The following is a 22,616-nucleotide window of genomic DNA, read 5'->3' on the forward strand; positions in this document are numbered from 1 at the left end:
GGCACTCAGCACTGATAGGGGTCGGGACTGCTGTCATTTTAGTGAAGTTAAACTTCACTAAAATGACAGTGACAGAGAAGATTGTGCCGCCCCCTGCAGGAACACAGGAGCTGAAGCCTCAGTCTGCCTCATGGCAGGAGCGGGCCTGCACGGGCGGATATGGGCGCCATCGTGAATGGTTACGAGCCACGGAATCTGTCGGAACTTATCCGAGCGGCTTCCATAATCTGAACCTACCCTTAACCTTCTCCCGCCGCTGCACAGTAAATTAATGTCGCTGCAGCCAGGGGCGTAGCTAAAGGCTGATGGGCCCTGGTGCAAAGTGTTAGCTTGGGGCCCCCCATCTCACCCGATCAGGCAAAGTCATATCTAACGTTATATCCAATTACTCTAATGTGCCACCATGTTCTAATGCCCTGTCACTGCCTCCACCTCATGTACTGCACTACTGCCCCCTATAATTAATGGACTGTACTGTGTCATTGTCTAATCATTGTATTCCAATCTTTGACTCTCCAGCTGAAAAGTTGAACTTCTGAAACCTGGAGAAGTCACCTGATATCACCTGCAGTCCTATGTAACACCACAGATAACAGTGATATCCCTCTGAGTACAGATAATGTAGTAGTCACCTGCAGTCCTATGTAACACCACATAACACAGTGGTATCTCTGAGTACAGATAATGTAGTAGATTTCACCTGCAGTCCTATGTAACAGCAAAGATAACACAGTGATATCTCTGAGTACAGATCATGTAGTAGATGTCACCTGCAGTCCTATGTAACACCACAGATAACACAGTGATATCTCAGAGTACAGATAATGTAGATGTCACCTGCAGTCCTATGTAACACCACAGATAACACAGTGATATCTCTGAGTACAGATAATGTAGTAGCTGTCACCTCGGGGCACCCCTACTAAATGATGTTCTACAAAATAAGCAAAGTGTCATACAGTGACTCACAGGTGACGTCTTCTTTGATCTGAGGCCTCACTTTCCCTTTTCCTCTCCATCCGGCCCAGACCTCCATGATGATTCCTTTTATATACATTTCATCTTTTCAGAACCTGCGAGACAAACAATTTAGGCTCCGCACATTTCTAGCAACTTCCTTTCCTTTCTCCCTCCTGTAGGCTCCCAAAGTAACTGTGCTGTGTGGGATGCCCCCTGTATGTAGGATCCCCTGCTGTGCCCCCTGTATGTAGGATCTCCTGCTGTGCCCCCTGTATGTAGGATTCCCTGCTGTGCCCCCATAAGCTAATAATGCCCCCAGAGGTGCCCCCATGAGCTAATAATGCCCCCAGAGATGCCCACATGAGCTAATAATGCCCCCAGAGGTGCCCCCATATACTAATAATGCCCCCAGAAATTCCCCCATGAGCAAATAATGCCCCCAGAGGTGCCCCCATGAACTAATAATGCCCCCAGAGGTGCCCCCATATACTAATAATGCCCCCAGAGGTGCCCCCATATACTAATAATGTCCCCAGAGGTGCCCCCATATACTAATAATGCCCCCAGAGGTGCCCCCATATACTAATAATGCCCCCAGAGGTGCCCCCATATACTAATAATGCCCCCAGAGGTGCCCCCATATACTAATAATGCCCCCAGAGGTGCCCCCATATACTAATAATGCCCTCAGAGGTGCCCCCATATACTAATAATGCCCCCAGAGGTGCCCCCCATGAACTAATAATGCCCCCAGAGGTGCCCCTAAAAAAACAAACCATCATACTCACCCCCAATTCACGCTGTGTGCCTGCAGGCAGCAGCTCTTCCTCCTCTTCTGGCTCCATCTTGCCAGCCGCAGGGACGGGACTTCCGGCAGGCGTGATGACGTCACATGATCACGCCTGCCGGAGAGGTTTCGTCCCGGCGTCCCATAGGCTGCTGGTATAAAGTGCCGGCAGCCTATGGGAGGGAATACAGAAGCAGGACGCTGACAGATCCTGCTCCTGTATTCTGATCGCTTTAATGTTCCGCCCGCTCACTGTGTGGGCGGAACATCAAAGCGATCTGTGCATCCCGAGAAGCTGCGCGGCCACCGCTTCTCGGGATTCTCAGAGACAAGTGGCAAGGGGGGCCGTGCGGGTCCATCCACCCGCATTACACTATATATTTATGCCAATTCTATTTTCAGTGTGACAAATGTGTGACTTTTCCTGTTTCTCTGCTGAGGAGTGAATTTACAGTAATGCCATCTGCCCTAACTATTCTGCACTCCCAAGTGGCACATTGTAGAAAGCTAAAAAGAAAAAAAAATGGTGGAGCTTCTGCTGAAGTGTCCAACCTGCAGGACCAGTATATTAAAAAGGAAAGTTTAAGTAAAGCTCAAGTTGTAGCATTTGCTTCTCCACTAAAGTCAATAGGGAAATGCCACAAGTGGAGAAGAAAACAATCTATAGTATTTTCTGCCAGCTAATTGCAGAATGTGTATAATAAAATAATAAAGACCTGAAGGTCTATAGAAGTCATATGGAAGTTTCAGAATAATCAAACAGTGGCTGATCTCTGGGTGTGAAATAGTTAAAGTTGCCTGCAGCACTTTCAGTTAAGGGCTAAAACTCACTATACTGGTGTGAGAAAGCAAAGGCTGAGGTCCCAGAGAGAAGTGCAGCAGTGTATTGTGTTAGCGGGCGTGTCAGTGTATCCGGATATCTATCTCCTTGCAGCACAGAACAGGTTGCAGACAGCAGCTGCTGCACCCAGGGACAGGCTCACATGCAGGTACAACTTACTATTTCAAGGGGTGCATTGCTGGGTTACACATCAGTGCTGTACTGCAATGCAGGAGCTGTGTCAGGGGAGGAGTCCTTGCCTAGTGTTTGGCATTAAGTGGCATAGGAACACATCTGCTTAGCACAATGCTCTGCTTCTGCATGTGTGACAATGTGTGTGCAAAGCACCACTGGCGTACTGCCAATGTGAATGGGTAGTCTAATTCACCATGTTCTGTTCATTGTAATGGAGACCCACTATAGCGCTGACAGGTGACTGCAAATAGCTCTGTAGTTGGGAGGTAACACCCTACACAACTATGTAGTTTGGGGCACTTTCTATGATTTTTAAGCAACAGAGTCAATATTCATATGTAACGCTTAACAGAATGGAAGTTTGGTGGGATGTCAGCATGGAGGAGGAAAGCATGCTTTATTTACTTGTATATGTGGAGTCATTTCTAAACTAGTGCCCATGCACACGGCTGTATTCTGGACCCTTGTGGACTGACGAATATCCAAATATGGCACTTGTAGACGTCTGCGCCCATACTGCAATATTTCTGCACACAAATCGTGGTCTAGCCTATTGCATGTCATATATAGAGGATCAATACTTTTGAGAGGAATGAGACCTCTCATGGAGGCAGTACAAGAAGTGCCTGTTGGGTGTTCTTACAGGTGGAACAGCCGGCTACAGCCGCAGTCCATAGAAACAATTTAGGTGTCATGTAGGGCAGTGAACTTTCATGCAACGTTTTAATTATTACTTTGCATTAGTTTTTGGAAGCCAAATCCAGGAGTGGTACAAAAATGTATACAAGTTATAAAGGAATATTTATCACCTTTGCTGTGTTCTGGAGCCACTCCAGGCTGTGGATTACTAATGCTGATGCAAATTGCTGACATGTGAAGCCAAACAGGTGAACATTCAGCTCCTGGATAAGTTGGATGCCTACAGACGGCTGGAGCTGAATGCAGAATGTTTGGGTCGACGTTCGCTTAAAGGTGAAGTCCGGCGAAAATATTTATTAATATATATATATAGTATTTATTATAGAAATCACCAATATACACATATTACGGGAAATTAACATAAAGTGCTTTTTTCTACTGCACCAAGTGGCTGCTGGAGAGGATGATGGCAGGGGGACACTGAGGGACACTGAGCATCCCTCTGCCATCATCCTCTCCAGCAGCCACAGCCTGCACAGCTCTGGGAGTCAGGTCGTGACATCACCATTTTATCCAGGAAGTGAAGCATTGATGCAGTAGTAAGTGCAGGGAAAAAGCACTTTATAAGCATTTCCTGTAATAAGTGTATATTGGTAATTTGTATAACTTTTGGGGGGGGAATATAATACTTTAACAGCTTGGGGGCCTGAGTTTTGTTAAAGTATTGTATTGTTAGATCATTGTTAGTATTGTTAGATCATTTTTAACGAAGTTGCTGTACCAACATCTTAACGCATTAAAAGAAAAGTTTATCGCATCAGGGATCAAGTTGAAAGGGGCTACATCTGTATATACTGTATACAGGAGGTTACCTTTAAAAGATTTTCCTAACAACTTTAATATTCAATTTACCAGTTAGATTACATAAATATATTAAAGTGACACTGTTCCCCCCCCTATTTGCATTTTGACTGCTCTCCACAGATGTAAAGGGTAAATGTTACAGCTTTCATTACTTATTTTATATTATACATCATGGTGCTTATTCTGGTAAAAAGTAATTTTTATCACCTGTTGATTGGTATATGTGGGCGGGGCCTCGTGACCTTTGTGCCACTTCGCTCTGCCCCTAGCGCCACTTAGCCCTGCCTCTGCCCATCCGTGACGTCAAAATTGCATAGGTCCCGCCCCCTCAGCAGCTATTGGAAAGGCCAGCCTAAAGCTTTAGGCCCAACCCCCTAGATTGTCCCACACCAATGGCCGCCTATGCGGCCATATCATCACGGATGGGGGCGAGGCTAAGTTGCACTAGGGGCGGAGCGCTGTGGAACAAAGGCCGCGAGGCCCTTTCCACATATACCAATTCACAGGTGATAAAAATTACTTTTTACCAGAACAAGCACCATGAGGTGTGATATAAAAGAAGTAATGAATGCTGTAACATTTACCCACTTGCCCTCAAGATGCAAATAGGGGGTGACAGTGTCACTTTAAAGTGACTGTACCACCAGGCCCAGGCTGAAGCACTGGAGGCAGGACGACCCACCCCCAGTGGGAAGAAACCCCAGCCCCTCCATGTCGTGACTCCACTAGAATCAATGGAACCCTATCGTAAAGGGGCAGGGGTTTTCTCCGACTAAGGGTGGGTCGGCCCGCATCAGTTCTTCAGCCTGGGCCTGGTGGTACAGTCACTTTAAGTATCCTTTGGTTATAATTGTTTTGAAAAATGTCCTGTGTCCAGATCTACTTGTTATGGTGGCCTCTGGTGTTTGTACGATTTTTTTTTCCCCCCTTACAATGCCCACCCAATGTGTTTAGTGGACACGTGTTCAGTATCTTTAGTTCTTTAGATCCTTTTGTACAGTCCATGGATAGTATACTAAAGATCCATTTACACGGCCTGATATGGGGCTGTGGAGAAATGCAGACAAGCACTGATCAGCAAAATCGCTGCTTGCTTGAGGTGATCTTAAAGGCGTCATAAGTCACGCTGCGTGGCGCACAAACAATCCCTCCATTATTCGTGGTGCAATTAAAGTATAATGCTGCTGGCCGCACATTCCCTGCTTACGCATGCACCAACAGTGATTAGGGGTGGTGGTGGGGGTCCAGGAAACTGTGGGGGGTCCACAGATCGTCCGGGTGGCCCATAGGAGAGAGCATTGCAAACTGATAATCGTTTGGTGTAATCAGTGGCGGATTAAATGTACCCTGGGCCCCGGGCTGTCCACCCAACCTGCCCCCCCCCCCCCGGTCAATCTGCCCACATTATAATCCGCTACTGCCCCCCCCCACCACCACGCTGTCCCCAATAAGCACTGCCTGCCTCCCCTCCCTGCTGGACCCAATAAACATAATGTTTGGTCTCTTGCTGCTACCCCCAGTAAGGAAGGTCGCAGGGTCCCAGCAGCACAGAGGATGTCAGGAGGAGGGTGCTGATCTATTGGGGAGGCCCGAGCAGCACAGAGGATGTCAGGAGAGGAGGGCGCTGATCCTTTTTGTAAAAAAAAAAAAAATCATGTTAAAACCTCAATGATCCCCATCCTACCCCATACCATCTCCATCAGCTAAATATACCCGGTCTAGTTCATTACCATCCATTATAAACCATAACCAAACAGCATTATGGTCCGGAGGGGATTTCACCAGGGGGCTCAATCCATCCCTTTACCAGGAACTATCTAAAATCTTCCCCTTACCAACAGTATATCCCAGTTTACTAAACACCACCACTATATCTTACCACTATACTAACCGCAGAATCCAGACACCGTCGGGAGAGCACAACAAACTAACTTAATTGAAAAATTATAAAGTCAACACTTAGCCAGCAGACTCAGTTGTCCCCTTGCCTACATTTCACCCCCCAAAGAAGGGGAAAGAGAAGGGGGGGGGGGGGACACAAAAGGGAAAGAAAACAAACAAAAAAAAAAAAGATAAATTAAATAAAATAAAAATAAACGAAATTACAAGATTACAGAGATATACTTCTGTTCTTTATCCACCTGGTAATTCCATCCATTCAGGGTACCCTCTCTGGCCGAACCGCCCCATCTCTGGAGCCGTTCTGCCCAACAGAGCCCTTCCCACCAACCATTCCTTCCTGGAGCACAGGAAAGCCCACTCAGGTAGACCACCAGTGCTCCATACACTCAACTAAAATCCCGGAAGGAGGGCGCTGATCTTATAGGGGAGGTCACAGCAGCACAGAGGATGTCAGGAGAGGAGGATGATGATCTTATAGGAGAGGTCACAGCAGCACAGAGGATGTCAGGAGAGGAGGATACTGATCTTATAGGGGAGGTCACAGCAGCACAGATGATGTCAGGAGAGGAGGATGCTGATCTTATAGGGGAGGTCACAGCAGCACAGAGGATGTCAGGAGAGGAGGGCGCTGATCTTATAGGGGAGGTCACAGGGTCACAGCAGCACAGAGGATGTCAGGAGAGGAGGGTGCTGATCTTATAGGGGAGGTCACAGCAGCACAGAGGATGACAGGAGAGAAGGGTGCTAATCCTATAGGAGAGGTCACAGCAGCACAGAGGATGTCAGGAGAGGAGGATGCTGATCTTATAGGGGAGGTCACAGGGTCACAGCAGCACAGAGGATGTCAGGAGAGGAGGGCGCTGATCTTATAGGGGAGGTCACAGGGTCACAGCAGCACAGAGGATGTCAGGAGAGGAGGGTGCTGAACTTATAGGGCAGGTCACAGGGTCCCAGCAGCACAGAGGATGTCAGGAGAGCAGGGCGCTGGTCTTATAGGGGAGGTCCCAGCAGCACAGAGGATGTCAGGAGAGGAGGGTGCTAATCCTATAGGAGATGGTCCCCCCTTCTCCCCTTATAGATGGTCCCCCTCTCCCCCCCCCCACCTTATAGATGTTGCCCCTCTTCCCCCCCTTATAGATGGTTCCCCTCTCCCCCCACCCCCACCTTTATTGATGTTGCTCCTCTTCCCCCCCCCCCCCCACCTTATAGATGTTCACCCCCCCCCCGCCCTGTGCACAGCAGATAACATTAACAGATCCTCTCCTCTCCTGCAGGCTCCGTCTGTCCCCCGGCTGATGCGCGGCTGCCGGGGGTGTCCTGTCCTATCCCCGGCAGCGCGCGCATCACAGAGCTCCCCGGGGAGCTCTCTGATGCGCGCGCTGCCGGGGGATAGGACGGGACACCCCCGGCAGCTGCGCAACAGCCGGGGGACAGTAAGAGCAGGACTCTTGTGACCACAAGCAAAACAATGCTTGCGGTCACAAGAGGGTCACCGCAGCGGCGTGGGCGCATTATAATGTGGGCGGCACGGCATTGGCCCCCCCGGGAGCCTCGGGTGGCGGCACGAACCGCCCACATTATAATCCGCCACTGGGTGTAATAGGGACTTAAGTCTGTGTTTTCAGAACTCTGCAGCGTAAAAGATCATCCGGCCGGTACTGCAGTAACGGCCAGGATGATCTTTGCAGAGACCGGCCGCTCTGTGACCCGGCCGGGTCAAATAACGGCTGGTCTTTTACGCCATGTGAACATGGCCTAAATGGTCACTGCCATTGTAAACAACTTTACTCCATGGTATAGTCAGTGTGATAACACATTTGTAAATCACATGAGTAACCAAAAATGATTCTTTACCCAGGACAGCTCTAAGACCTTGGCCACTAGATGTCTCACATCTCTGCAATCTGCTGTCCACTGATTGTCATCAGGAGAAATCTGTCTCTAGTAGACAGATCAGGAAAAATTACAGCAAGTGGGGGTTAGCACACGCTCTGTGCAGGAGAGAGTCTGGGCTGTGTACCAGCAAGCTGAGCCAATTTGCCTGCTAAAGATGATCCTACTGTAAATCAAGCCTCTTCTCTCATCTCTCACCACCATAAAGCCCAGGGAAGCTCTCCATTATATAAACAGCAGTGTACTTCTTGCTGTATGCTCACAGTAAGGACCAGTTCACACTGAGCAATTCTGCACCAATTCTCACTGATTTTGCTCAGTGTGCCAGGCTGTTGCTCAGTAACCTGCCAGGCTGTTTGGGAGTCCCTTGGGCGTTTATTACAGTGGTCCGGAGTGGAGTTGTGACCCACCCGGACTATTGGTACTGCTACCCACAGAAAAGGGAGATGACCCAAGGAAAGTGCCATAGCTGTGTTGGTGCTTAGACAAGAATCACATAGTCCCATTACAATAAATAAACACCCTCTTTACTGCAGAGATATTTGATACAGTAATACACAATAGACATTTGGCTTGATAGCACACTTTGGACTTGACTGACAAGGCTTCTGCTGAGAGCTTAAGAGGTAGAATGGCCGTGCATTGGTTGAGTGCTGAGAAGTAGAGTAAGTTCAGAAAAGTAGAGAGAAGAATGTTGAGAGTCCCAACCCAGAGTACTACTGTGCTCTGCCGGAACTTTAGAAGTAGAATACTTGAGAGTAGAGAGAATACTTGTGTCTGTGTTTTGACTCCTTGGTCTTTGCACCACTTATTGCCCACCAGAGTCGGGCAACCTGTCCTAGAGGGTGACACAAGCCCCAGACCTTGTTACCTTGGATTGGTGGTCCCTGATTACACCCATGCTGCGAGATAGAGTACGTAGGCCTCTAGCTACTTTGCTCTATCCAGATCCATTCCTCTTTCTTCAGGAATCTGTCAGGATTTAGACTTGTTCATGGCGTGGGCTGGGATAATCGCTGACTTGTCCTCTCTAAGAGTATTTAGCACTGCATAGTGTGTGGGAGTGCTGCGTTAAAGTGTTCGGGCGTCCACTACCACATCTCAGACTACACTTTCTCTCCCCATGTGACAACTTCATACAGCATATGTAATATGTGCTGTAAGTGGGTGAGAAGAGAGCGCAAGAGAAGAAAGGAGATAGGTAGAGAAAAGAAAGAGCTCTCACTGGTTCACAAATCACAGAAACAATAACCCTTTAGTTACCTACAGCTGTGCAATACCTAAGCATACAATATACATACTAGCGACATCTAGTGGTAAAACTTGGGTACTACTTTAGTACCACTACTGCTTTGAAGTACATGCTTTTGAGAGGGGTATAGAGACAAGTGACACCACACTTACTGTAATTCTAGTAATGCTATTTTCCTTTCTTTTCTTGCAAACCCAGTGCATCAATATCTGCATTTTTAACTCTTGCCACTAAAGTTTAATAATAAGTGGACACTTATTTTCTGTAAAGATCCTTTAAGCATTCTCCTCTTTTTCATAATAAACAAGACTACAATGAAATGTAGTGTAAGTATAGTTAACAAAAGTTCTCATTTTTTCTAATAGGTGATGCTTACAGCTCCCCTTCTCCCCTTTGCTGCACAAATACTTCTGCACAGGTCATAAACCATGCATTGAACACTTTCACATAATAGTCAATAAATTCAGCTCCAGACAATTTTTGCTTGTGGTTTATGTGACTGCTGTAAAGCATATATATAAAAGCAACTCAATTAAGATGACCACACTCAAAATCAAGTCACCTTCAAAGTAAATAAAATAAAAAATGTCTTGGTATCTAGTTTTAGTAAAACATTCACACTTTAGAGAATTTCCATAGTAGATAACCTTTTTTACCTATCTGTGACATTTTGTTTTTCTATTTGTGTTTAGAAATTATAGGTTACCTTTTTTTAGTCATTATTGTAATATAGCCCAGGGGAGCATGAGAAGAGCGGAACAAATGAATTTATCATGCAAAGCTTCCAACCAGTTTTAAGTCTTGAAACAGTTCAGAGATTACAAGCATACATATGTTAAGAAAAATTTTCTTTCTGGCTTTAGCTTCCCTAGTATTGTGAATGTTGTCACATAATTTTCGCTAACATCTGTTTTATTTAACATATAAAACCAAATGCATAGCAAACATTACATAACATTTGTAACATCCTGTAGTAGATTTCATGTATCTGCTGGGCACTGTAGCCAGTAATTCAGCCAGCTCTGTTTTTCTCATGTATGTGGGAGGTTCCTGTAGGTTTAGTAGAAGGTAAATGCTGCAGACTGAATTTCTGGCTAGAGTGTACATCAGGAACAGGAAGCCAATTACTAGATGTACACTAGACAGGATGTTAGGCCAATGAAAGCAAGAGAGTAGACAGTTTGCATAAGATGCTGAAGAAAAGCATAAAGACCACAGAAAGGTACTAAAATATTTTTTTTACCAATATACCAGGTTAAAAGTCTAAAGAACAATTCTGAATATCCCAGCAAATGGGGGAGGGGTATAGATGAGCAAACCTCAAGCACACTCTGTTGTGTCCAAACCGGAGCATGTGAGTTTTCATTATGCATGGATGCTGCCTGGAAAACATAAATAGAGCCATATGTACACAAATCAAATAAAATAGTTGTCAGCTCGCCTCTACTTAGGTAGACAGTATTTCAGAGGATTTATGGACTGTTTTTATAAGTTTAATATCTGATATGTCCCTTATCTGGGGACCATAGATTAAAAGGATTTTAGAACAGGAAGATGGAAAAAGACCTTGGTGTGTCCTCTTCAGGCATTGACCTGGTATTGAAGTGCTTCAGTGCACACACACAAAAAAAGGTAAATGCTTTATTTCACTGAATTTCATTAAACATAATAAATGAGGTCCTCAGCATCAACATGGACATTTTTTTTTATCTTTGATATGAAATAAAGCATTTACCTTTTCAATACTCTCGGATATAGCCTCAGGCGTTGTCTAGGTTTCCTGGACACCAAAGGACTGCATCTAACTTTTTCAGCCACAAAATCAAATGCCCCACGTTCGGGTTCGGACTAACCCGAACATCCTCAAGTTTTGCTCATCTCTAGTGAGGAGGCCTATCTTTTAGGCTGTGTCCAGAAGATGGTTGCCATCTTAAAATATACGCCATATTGGATCAAGGGCCGGTGTTTCCAATGGGAAATTGGTCATGTAGCATATCAAAGAAGACCGGAATTTCCTCCGAATTTAATTGCCACATTCAGATTTACAATAAATTTACAGAAATTTCTCATGAAGGCTTCATGAACATTCCCGGTTGTTATTGCAACTTTCTGTGTTGATAACGTTAAAATCAAAAGAAAAACACTAACAAAATATGATCCATTGGGCTTTTAACTTATGTTTGGCAGATGGTATGGTAGGCAAGTTTCTTCTGGTAAATTCGGTTCCAAATATATTCCCTTTAAGCTAACTTAGACAATCCACCCTGTCTCTTTCCGCTTACAACTTCCTGAATCTTTCAAAATACATATGTCTTTTACAGGTCACTTCTAAAGAAATATTTACTATCTGGTGTTCCTCCTAGGAAACCTCCTTGTCCAGTTCAGGTTTAGAGTGCACTGGAGTATGATGTTCAAAAGCTTGTGGATTCCCAGAGGGTCAGTGAGTCTCTCTGGCACTTGGTTCAAAAGATAGGATATGGTTTTGAGGAAGTCTGGGCACGTTAATGTTTTTGTTGAAAGACAATCATTGAACCAAGGAATTTAAGGGTCGGACAGCCCCCCTTAGACCCCTTCACATGTCTAGAAAATCTGCCTGGATTTCTTATCAGGAAATCTGGACGGATTTCCGGACCCACAGGGGTACGTTAGCAACGGACACTCTTCAGGAAGGGTGTCCGTTCCGGAAAATAGGTCAGAATTTTAAAGACCCTGTCCTATTTTCGTCCGGAATTTAAGCACAAATGCCCCCACATAATTCTATGGGAGCGCCAAAATATGAGCACCCCCCCCCCCCCCCCAATGGCAGTGGTCCTTCATCCAAACCCCGGCATAGTGAAGATTGCTAAAAGCATTGCCTGATAGTAAAAACGGATTATTGTCGAGAAATCCTGAAGGTTTCCTGAAGCTTTTGGAAGCCTCTTGATCAGGATTTCCTGACCTTAAAAACTGACATGGGCATGTGATGGAGGCCTTAGGAAGGGGGTACGGTAATACTTACCAATCTAGACATCATGTGCCATGTGTTTCCTCTGTAGCCCATTATTCTAATTCGTGGTTGGGTGCAAGGGGGCAAGCATCTGTGCTTCCATGGCCATCAGCTTATGTGCAGGGAGGGCTGACCTGAGAATTGGTGGATTAGGTCTCCGACCCAATCTCCAAGGTCTACGAGACACCTGTTAAGGTGTTTCTATTACCCCCTGCTACGATGTGATGTTTCAAGACACAAACACAAGGATTCAGGGATACTGTAACTGCAGAACAATGAACTTTACTGATGGGGACAGAGTAGAGGTCCCTTGTCAGCAGAAGTGACCCCCCTTGGAGCTTTAGCAGGCAATTGGCAAGCGGAAACTCTGGACTGATGACCGGATGGCCAGGCCCCCAGTGGACCACCACAGGAGACTGGATTATGCTGCACTACTCTTACACTGGGAGTAGAGCAGGGATAAAACTAATCTCCAAACTATGCACATGGCCACCTTCACCCCTACTTATAAACTTATAGCTAGCTCCCTATTTGTGGAGAGTAATCTGAGGAATCTCAACACAGAATTGGACAGGAGAATGAGGAGACTTGAGGTAGGACTGTGATAAGCCCAGAGGTAGAGAGTTGGCTTGCAAACCACTCTTAAGGAACATACAATCTGTCACATACAGTTTCCCCTAACCATCCCACAGCATGTGCTGTCACTTAATAGCATCACCATACAATACACAGACAAATTAAGTTTTCACACTTCTTCCACTAAATAAAAGATAGTGTGCCCCCTACATATACAAACATTCAGCAGCAGTGGACCTGGATTTTAGAAAACTGTACATACGTTCTGTATGTGTGCCTGTACATAGTGATTGTATGTGTGTGCATGCTTCTATATAGCAAATGTTAATGAACATAGCGGCTCTGTATGATTATTTTCTTTAACCCCTTGATTACCCAGGATGTACCCGTACATCCTGGGGCAGGTAGGGGAGTTTGGGGGGGGGAGTCACGCCCCTCAGCAGGCCGGCTACTTGGCCATTAAAGTGCAGCTGTCTATACTGACAGCTGCATTTAAATGGCTTTAAATCCCTAGTCTTGGTGGTCTAGTGGCGGTCTGCTCCCCCCCCCAACCGCTTCTGCCCGGGCCAGGCCTCAGTGCCGCAATGACGCTGATCCTGGCTCGGTGCTTGATTCCAATGGGCTCCAGCAGCCAATAGTAATCGAGCACTGATCTCATTGATCAATGCAGTACATATGTACTGCATTGATCTCTCATAGAGATCAGTGGAGTTATTATAGAATTCACCCAGGTGGGCTACAAATTACTGTTCAGAAACTGTTCTTTCATCAATAAAAAAAAATCCCATCTCGTAATTTAAAGGGGTTATCCAGCGAAAATCTTTTTCTTTCAAATTAACTGGTTCCTGAAAGGTATATAGATTTGTAATTTACTTCTATTCAGAAATCTCAAGTCTTCCCATACTCGTCAGCTGCTGTATGTCCCACAGGAACTGTCCAGAGCAGTAGTAGATTCACACAATAAACCTATGGGAATGTACTACTGCTGTGAAGAGTTCCTGTCTCAGAAAGAGATGTAAGCAGAGAGCACTGTGTCAGACTGAAAAGAAAACAACATTTCCTGCAGGACATACAGCAGCTGATAAGTACTAGAAGACGACATAGAAATAGAAGTAAATTACAAATCTATATAACTTTCTGAAACCAGATGATTTAAAAGAAAAATATTTTCGCTGGATAACCCCTTTAACCTCTTAACGACATCGGGCGTAAATTTACGCCCTGATGCCGGTAAGGGAGTTCAGAGCGGGGCCGCGCGGTGACCCCGCTCTGAACCGCGGCGGTCCCGGGTGCCACTTGTAGCCCGGGACCGCTGGTATTAGCGGGCACGGTCCGATCGCCGTGCCCGCTAATACAGTAATCAGATGCAGCTGTCAAACATGACAGCTGCATCCGATTACCGGACGCAGCGTCATCCCTGGTGTCTAGTGGGGAGATCGCTCCTCCGGGATGTTATCCCGGAGGAGCGATCTCCGTAACTGAAGCCGGCCAGGGACCGCTCCAAGATGGCGCCGTCCCCGGCTCGGCACTCGTTTGTTTCCGGCTGCAGCAGCCGAAAGCAAACGAGTGCCGATCTCATGGATCTCTGCAGCATATCTATGCTGCAGAGATCTCAATGAGAGATCAAAGCACTTATACTAGAAATCCCGGGGACTTCTAGTATAAGTGTAAAAGTAAAAAAAAAAGCGTCATTATTAGTAAAAAGCCCCCTCCCCTAATAAAAGTCTGAATCACCCCCCTTTTCCCAGGTTATAAATAAAAGTAAATAAATAAATAAATAAATAAACATGTTTGCTATCGCCTCGTGCGTAATCACCCGAACTATTAATTAATCACATTCCTGATCTCGCACGGTAAACGGCGTCAGCGCAAAAAAATCCCAAAGTGCAAAATTGCGCATTTTTGGTCACATCAAATCCAGAAAAATTGTAATAAAAAGCGATCAAAAAGTCGTATATGCGCAATCAAGGTACCGATAGAAAGAACACATCATGGCGCAAAAAATGACACCTGACACAGCCCCATAGACCAAAGGATAAAAGCGTTATAAGCCTGGGAATGGAGCGGTTTTAAGTGACGTATATTTGTTGACAATGGTTTAAATTTTTTACAGGCCATCAGATACAATATAAGTTATGCATGTTATATATCGTTTTAATCGTAACGACTTGAGGAACATATATAACAAGTCAGTTTTACCCCAGGGCGAATGGCGTAAAAACACATTTCCCCCAAATAAACAAAATGCGTTTTTTTTTTCCAATTTCACCACACTTTGAATTTTTTTCTGGTTTCGCAGTGTACTTTATGCAAAAATTCAGCCTGTCATTGCAAAGTACAATTAGTGACTCAAAAAATAAGGGCTCATGTGGGTCTCTAGGTGGAAAAATGCAAGTGCTATGGCCTTTTAAGCACAAGGAGGAAAAACCGAAAACACAAAAATCGAAATTGGCTCTGTCCTTAAGGGGTTAAATCACCCCATTTTCCCATTTGAGGGTGTCTTCACATGTACCAGATCCACAGCGGATGTTACGCTGCGGATCCATTGCCTTGTATTTTCTATGCAAATACATACAGTCTGTCATTGCAAAGTACAATAGTTGTTGCAAAAAAAAAAAGGTCTCATGTAGGTCTGTAGGTAGGTCTGTGGTCTTTAAAACACGATAAGGAAAAAACAAAAGCGCAAAAACTAAAGTTGGCCTGATCATCAAAGGGTTAAGCTTGGTTTGGCCATATTATAATGCTAGTTGTGTCGTTGACCATATTTCAGCATTACAATACTACAGCATTACTGACCAATTCGCATTTTTTCTTTGTGGGAAAGTTTTTATATTATGATTATGTCCTTTCTGGAACCAGTACATATTATAGTATTCTTTTTAATTGTTAGAGATGTTTTATGCATTTTTCTGCTCTAAAACCATTTTTCTTTTTTGTAACTGACAAAGTGGAGCGCTGAGATAAATTACTCAGTCCATTAGTTATATTGATCTGAAATGAGGCAAACTTTTATCCAGATATTACTTGGCTCGGTAGCTATAGCTTCACAAACAAACCCCAGCATGCACTGCATGATTATTTCAGTCTGAATGAGCCAAGTACATTAAAGGGATTTTCCAGTTTATGTAAGTAAAGCCTAATTACTTTATAGTCAACTTTCTAATATACTTTGTGTATAAACCAGAATCAAATGAGTAAAAGAATTGGACACTGCTTATACCAGCATCATGACTTGCAGTATGTTGTCTATTACACATACTGTATGATGAATCATTTATGATCAATCGTGACTTGTTTGATGAATCCACTGTATTAAGATTGGTCATGATAAGGGATGAGCGAATTTACTGTAGGAATAAAGTGAAGCGGTTTGTTAGTACTGTCAGGCTGCTGGCTTTGAAGTCTGTGCTGCTTCCTGTCGCTCTTTCCTGCTGGGAGAAGCTGGATCTAGTCCTGGGAGAAGTTTTCCTGGACTGGATCCAACTTTTCGGGGCACGGACTTCAAAGCCAGCAGCCTGACAAGCTTCGTTCTTACTGTATTCTCACTCATCCCTAGTCATGATTTGTTAGGATTCATGTTTTCCACCCATGAAAAATAATTATTTAAGTCATTGAGCTATATTAACAGAATACTAAAAAAAAACCTTGCTGCCAAGTCAGGCCTTCTCTGCAGCTTACCACATCCCAAAAATAACCCCCCCCCCCCCCAGACACACACACACACACACCTGCTCGGTGACCTGTGCAGAGGTCATTGTGGAGGGAGGGAGGAAGTAGTTTTGACCGTAACATTTTGTGAATGGGCTGATCCCATCTTATCTATATACTACTACTACCTCCCATTGTAATCCTGCCTGTGTTAACAAGAATGCAGAAACATTTTCTCTACAGGACAGGAAGTCTTATCTGATTATTAGGCTTAGTGGCCATAATAAAAACTGCACGATAGCTGGGTGATTTTAAAATCTAGATTATAAAATGAGAAAACTTCACCAAAGATTTTTAATAGTTACTATAAAAACCTGATTTAAATACGAAATCCCACAGAAGTACAAAAACTGCAGGCAGGCTGGTGGGGGCAGGAAAAAAAACCTGAACTCACCATACTCTCCTTACAGCATCCGGCTGTCCTCCTTAGCTGGAAACCGCATACCGTCACATACCTGGCTTCTCCAGCTGAAACGTCATGGCCCAGCTGAGTGATTGCCCGCTCAGCCAGTCAATGATTCTGAAGGTGTCCTGTCCCAGTCACTGATTGGCTGGGCAATCACTCAGCCAGGCACAGGACATTGCAGCTAGCAGAGCTGCAAGTCGCTCGCTGCTGTTAATTGAACCCAGCCAGGAGCAGCGTATCAGAGGCACGGGGACAGGTGAGTTCAATGCTTTATTATTTTCCTTCCCTTCCCCCCTGCCTGAAGTTCTGATGTATTTCTCTCATGACTCATTCTCATTAAGATGGGCATTAGTAATAATCAATGGGTTGTGTTTTTTTTAAACTAAATAATGCTAAAATATCACAAGCCTTCACTATACATTTTCCTGAATTAACAATTGTCATTCTCTTAAATGTCAGGCACATTTAAATGCAAGTATAGAGTTATGAAGGAAATTGGAAAAAAAAACACATATTACAGAAACCAGGAAAGCTGTATAAACTGCAACATAATCCCCATTGCATCATCCTGTTTATGTTCTACTTGTTTTTCATTACCACCTCATGACGTTCTGTAATGTTTTTTCTCACAATCTATTTCAGAGTAAAAAATTAGGGAAAGACAACAGGATATTTCCAGCAATGCACAGTTGTAGACATACGGTGTATAACCTATCTTGCACCCTTTCTTTTTTTTTCTTTTTCTTTTTCTCATTCTTATCGACTCTTGTAGTCTAAAATCCTCTACTCTTGGTCCACTCAGACCATGCTCAGGTCCCCCCCCCCTGTGGTCTGAGGACATGTGATCTCCTCTCTAGGGGGCTGGGTTAGCCTTCTATTTAATTGGTAACCCGACCCCAGGACGCATAATCTGCATCAGCACCTGGGCTGCTTCCATAAGGCCCTATTACATGAGACTATTATCGGCCAATAGCGGCTGTTACGGCCGATAATCATCTTAATGTGTAATGTGTAATAGAAGGCAATGATCAGTCGACATGAACAATGTCAGCTGATTGTTGCAGTCGTTTGTCTTTCAATATGTTGAAAGACAAATGACTCATATAGCAACCATCTGCTGCCGTCGCTCTGCGGAAGAGGAGCGGTGGCAGCAGACCGCTGCTATCTTCTATAGGCTGCCTGGACAATCAAGTGATCACCCGGGGAGCCCCCCCCCCCCAGCACTCGACCCGCTGTACTGACCCGGGAAAGAGGAGCAATTGAGTGCTGACTGTGCTCATTTGCTTCTCTCATTCACCCTGTGCAATAGGGGCTATAGACTTACATGTGCCCCTGTGCCTAGGTCTCCGTAATATGAAAAGGTATAGAGGAGTCCTGCCTCGGCCGCTGAATGGCTAAGCTACCTTGAGACGTTACGTCTCATGCGGCAGCTCACACCAGTAAGTGGTCACGGGACGGGTGTACCGGGCGGCGTGATCCGGGACCTGGCACTGTAACCGGGGAGGTAAGTGACCCCCGCTGTCCATAACCACCCCCTCCCCGGCCATAGCTTAAAAATACCCCCGGGCCAGAGTTCCCTTTAACCCCTTCCCTTATGAGGGTGTAACTGTACGTCCTCATGCGGGTGAGGGAGTTTAGAGGGGGGCCGCGTGGCAACCGATCGACGTGCCCGCTAATTAGCATTTTAAATGCAGCTGTCACAGCTGCATTTAAAATGCTCTTTTGGCACTTGCCTGGTGTCTAGTGGCGTTGTCCCGGTGGGGCGATCCCCGCATCTGGTCCCGGCCGGGGTCCGCACCGTAATGGAGCTGATCCCGGCTTGGCACTTTATTGCTTTCAGCTGCAGCACTCTATTGCTTTCGGCTGCTCTCTATGAGAGATCAGTGTGGCTTTACTAGAAGTCCCCCAGGGGGGCTTCTAGTATATGTGTAAAAAAGTAAATTAAATGTTTTTTTATTAATAAATAATCCCCCTCCCCTAATAAAAGTGTGAATCACCCCCCTGTCCCCATTTTTTATAAATAAAAATAAATAAATAAACATATTTGGTATCACCGCGTGCGTAATTGCCCGAACTATTAAATTATCACATTCCTGATCTCACACTGTAAATGGCACAAGCGCAAAAAAATTCCAAACTGCAAAATTGCGAATTTTTGTTCGCATCAAATCCCCAAAAAATTGTAATAAAAAGCGATTAAAAAGTTGCATATGTGCAATCAAGGTACCAATGGAAAGTACACATCATGGCGCAAAAAATGTCACCTCACACAGCCGCATAGACCAAAGGATAAAAGTGTTATAAGCATGGGAATAGAGCGATTTTAAAGGAACATTAATTTATTAAAAAGAGTTTTAATTTTTTAGAAGCCATCAAATAAAATAAAAGTTATACATGTTACATATCGTTGTAATCGTAACAACTTGAGGAACATGCATACAAGTTTTACCCTAGGGCAAATGGCGTAAATACAAATACTTCACAAATTTAAAATATGTGTTTTGTTTAGTTTTTTTTTTCAATTTCATCACACATTTAATTTTTTTTCTGGTTTTGCAGTGTACTTTATGCAAAAATTAAGTCTGCCATTGCAAAGTACAATTAGTGGCACAAAAAATAAGAGTTCATGTGGGTCTGTAGGTAAAAAAAGGTAGGCGCTATGGCCTTTTAAACACGAGGAGGAAAAAACAAAAGCGCAAAAAAAAGAATAGTCCGGTCCTGAAGGGGATAAGACAAAAAGTGCTCTCTGGTGAGCCTGATTATAGTCAGGGCACTATTACCTCTATGAATACGCACAGAGTTACATTACATGCATACAAGTATGGAGCGAATAATACTGCAACAACTTTTACCACATGAACCATAACCAATGCCATTTCTACAGGGCCAACCATTGACCTACAGTAGGCCACTTATACCAATTGGTATAGTCTTGTGCATTCATTGTCGCATTCTTTTAAGATTTCTTGTTTCCTATTGCTTGTACAGTAATATTTGCCTCAAATATGTTCATTTGATAGAAAGCTGGTTCTCTCATCAGTGTGGGAGGAAACCATAGTATCAAAGGAAACCCACACAAACATGTTTGTGGAATCTCAAGCCACTCCTATGTATAAGGAAGCATTATGTTTTATGTATCTATAGGTATGAATTCATATTAGTAACTATAGGGCGATGCATCATTACAACACTGTGCAGTACATGAGCTGAGGGTACCTTGTACCTTCGGATAGCTGCTTTTAATCCAAGATCTGTCCTGGGGTCCGTTCGGCAGGGGATGCAGTTATTGTCCTAAAAACAATTTTTAATCCTACAGCGCTGTGTCTAACGGCCGGGGCTTACATTTGTATATACCAGTGATTTTCAACCTTTTTTGAGCCGCAGCACACTTTTTATACTTAAAAAATCCTGGGGCACACCACCAACCAAAATGGCACAAAATGACACTAAAACAGTTCATATTATACATATAGTTAATAATATAGATTCTAAATGTATTTATACTCACTCAGTGTGAAACCTGGGCCTGTTTTCTTCTCCCCCCATGCTTCTCTCCTGTGCTTCTCTCCACCATACTTCTCCCCCCTACTTCTCTCTTGTGCTTCTCTCCCCCCTGCTTCTCTTCACCATACTTCTCCCCCCTGCTTCTCTCCTATGCTTCTCTCCACCATACTTCTCCCCCCTACTTCTCTCCTGTGCTTCTCTCCACCATACTTCTCCCCCCTGCTTCTCTCCTGTGCTTCTCTCCACCATACTTCTCCCCCCTGCTTCTCTCCTGTGCTTCTCTCCACCATACTTCCCCCCCTGCTTCTCTCCTGTGCTTCTCTCCACCATACTTCTCCCCCCTGCTTCTCTCCACCATACTTCTCCCCCCCTGCTTCTCTCCGCTGTTTCTTTCCACCCTATCCTCATGTTTCTCTCCCCCCTGCTTCTCTCCCCTGTTTCTCCCCCATCCCCAGATTTCTCTCCCCCAATTGTTTTCTCCTGTTTCACAAGGGCACCATAGTTTGGGAAACTTTCCCTGTGGCACACCCGACCATGTGTCGCGGCACACTAGTGTGCCACGGCACACTGGTTGAAAATCACTGGTATATGCATTAGGCTGGCACCACCTCTCCGTCCTTCTTCCCCACCCTCCTTATCATTAGGAATGATCCAGGAACATTTACTGCTGTTTAAGCTTTGCACAGGTGTATTAACGATCCAGCCCATGTTCATTATACACACAGGTGGGGAATAGAAAGCAATCTGCCTGGAATCTTCCTTATGATGAGGAGGGTGGGGGGGAAGGACAGAGAGGGTGTGCCAACCTAATGCATATACAAATGTAATGCTACGTTTACACGGAACGATTATCGGGCGAATTTTCGCGATAACAATCGAATTCGAACGATAATCGTACGTGTAAACACGGCGAACGATCGAAAAATCGTTCATTTTGATCTTTTAACATGTTCATAAATCGTCGTTCTTCGTTCGCAAAAAATTTGCCAATCGTTCCATGTAAACAGTCGTCACGCGATAGTCCGGCCGCACCCCCCTTTGCAGCCCGGCCCCCCGCTCATCCACAGCCCCCTGCGCCGGCTCGATCGCCACCCCCGCCGCTCTGATCGCCACCCCCGCCGCCACTCCGATCGCAACCTCCCCGCCGCCCCGGCCGCGAGCATACGTTACCTGTTCGGCGTAGCAGGTCTTCGAGATCCCCGGCTCCCCTCTTCAGTGCATTGATTGGCTGAAGAGATGAGTCGGGAATTTCAAACTGCTCCTCTTCAGCCAATCAGTGCTCCTCTTCAGCACTGATTGGCTGAAGGGGAGCCGTTTGAAATTCCCGACTCCCTTCTTCAGCCAATCAATGCATGGCAGCACTGATTGGCTGAAGAGGAGCCGTTTGAAATTCCCGGCTCATCTCTTCAGCCAATCAATGCGCTGAAGAGGGGAGCCAGGGATTTGAAGACCTGCTACGCGGGGCAGGTAACGTATGCTCGCGGCCAGGGCGGCGGGGTCGATCGGAGCGGCAGCGGCGATCGGAGCGGGGGTGGCGATTGGAGCGCCGGCGGGGGTGGCGATCGGAGCGGCGGGGGTGGCAATTGGAGGGGCGATTGGAGTGGCGATCGGGGCGGCGCAGGGGGCTGCGGTTGAGCGGGTGGGGCGGGCTGCGGGCGCGATATCGCAAAACGATCGCAAAACGATTTTTCCGTACGATATATCGTACCCTCTAAACGCTGATCATTATAAAAAAAAAAATTGTTACTTTGAAATCGATAATCGTGCGATTGGGCCAATTATCGCTTCGTGTAAACGCACCATAAGCCCCGGCCGTTAGACACAGCGCTGCTAGATTAAAAGTTGTTTTTATGGCAATAACTGCATCACCTGCCGAACGGACCCCAGGACAGATCTTGGATTAAAAGCAGCTATCCGAAGGTACAAGTGGTTTGGGGGGGTCCGATTGTGGGTACGCTTTAAGAAAAAACATAAACTGCGGTTAATCCTGTGTTATTCCTTGGCTTTATCTGACCCCGGCTTTCTGTACCTTTGTCACAGGTGAGGAACTGTCTTCTCAATTGTTTGCAGACGCTTAGGACTGTTTGAGTCAAGTAGGGCGGGGATGAGTTTTGGATTCACTTT

At 45.3% G+C, this 22,616-nt stretch overlaps 1 non-coding gene across 1 annotated transcript; it reads left to right on the forward strand.

Annotated features, from left to right (window-relative positions):
* The first annotated feature begins 10,748 nt into the window (after positions 1 to 10,748).
* Positions 10,749 to 10,935, forward strand: LOC138796101 (U2 spliceosomal RNA). The gene has a single exon (XR_011363719.1). It is a non-coding gene; the product is annotated as a U2 spliceosomal RNA (small nuclear RNA).
* The last annotated feature ends 11,681 nt before the right edge of the window (positions 10,936 to 22,616 follow it).

Source organism: Dendropsophus ebraccatus, chromosome 6 (genome assembly GCF_027789765.1).
Source record: "Dendropsophus ebraccatus isolate aDenEbr1 chromosome 6, aDenEbr1.pat, whole genome shotgun sequence".
Taxonomy (NCBI): Eukaryota; Metazoa; Chordata; class Amphibia; order Anura; family Hylidae; genus Dendropsophus; species Dendropsophus ebraccatus.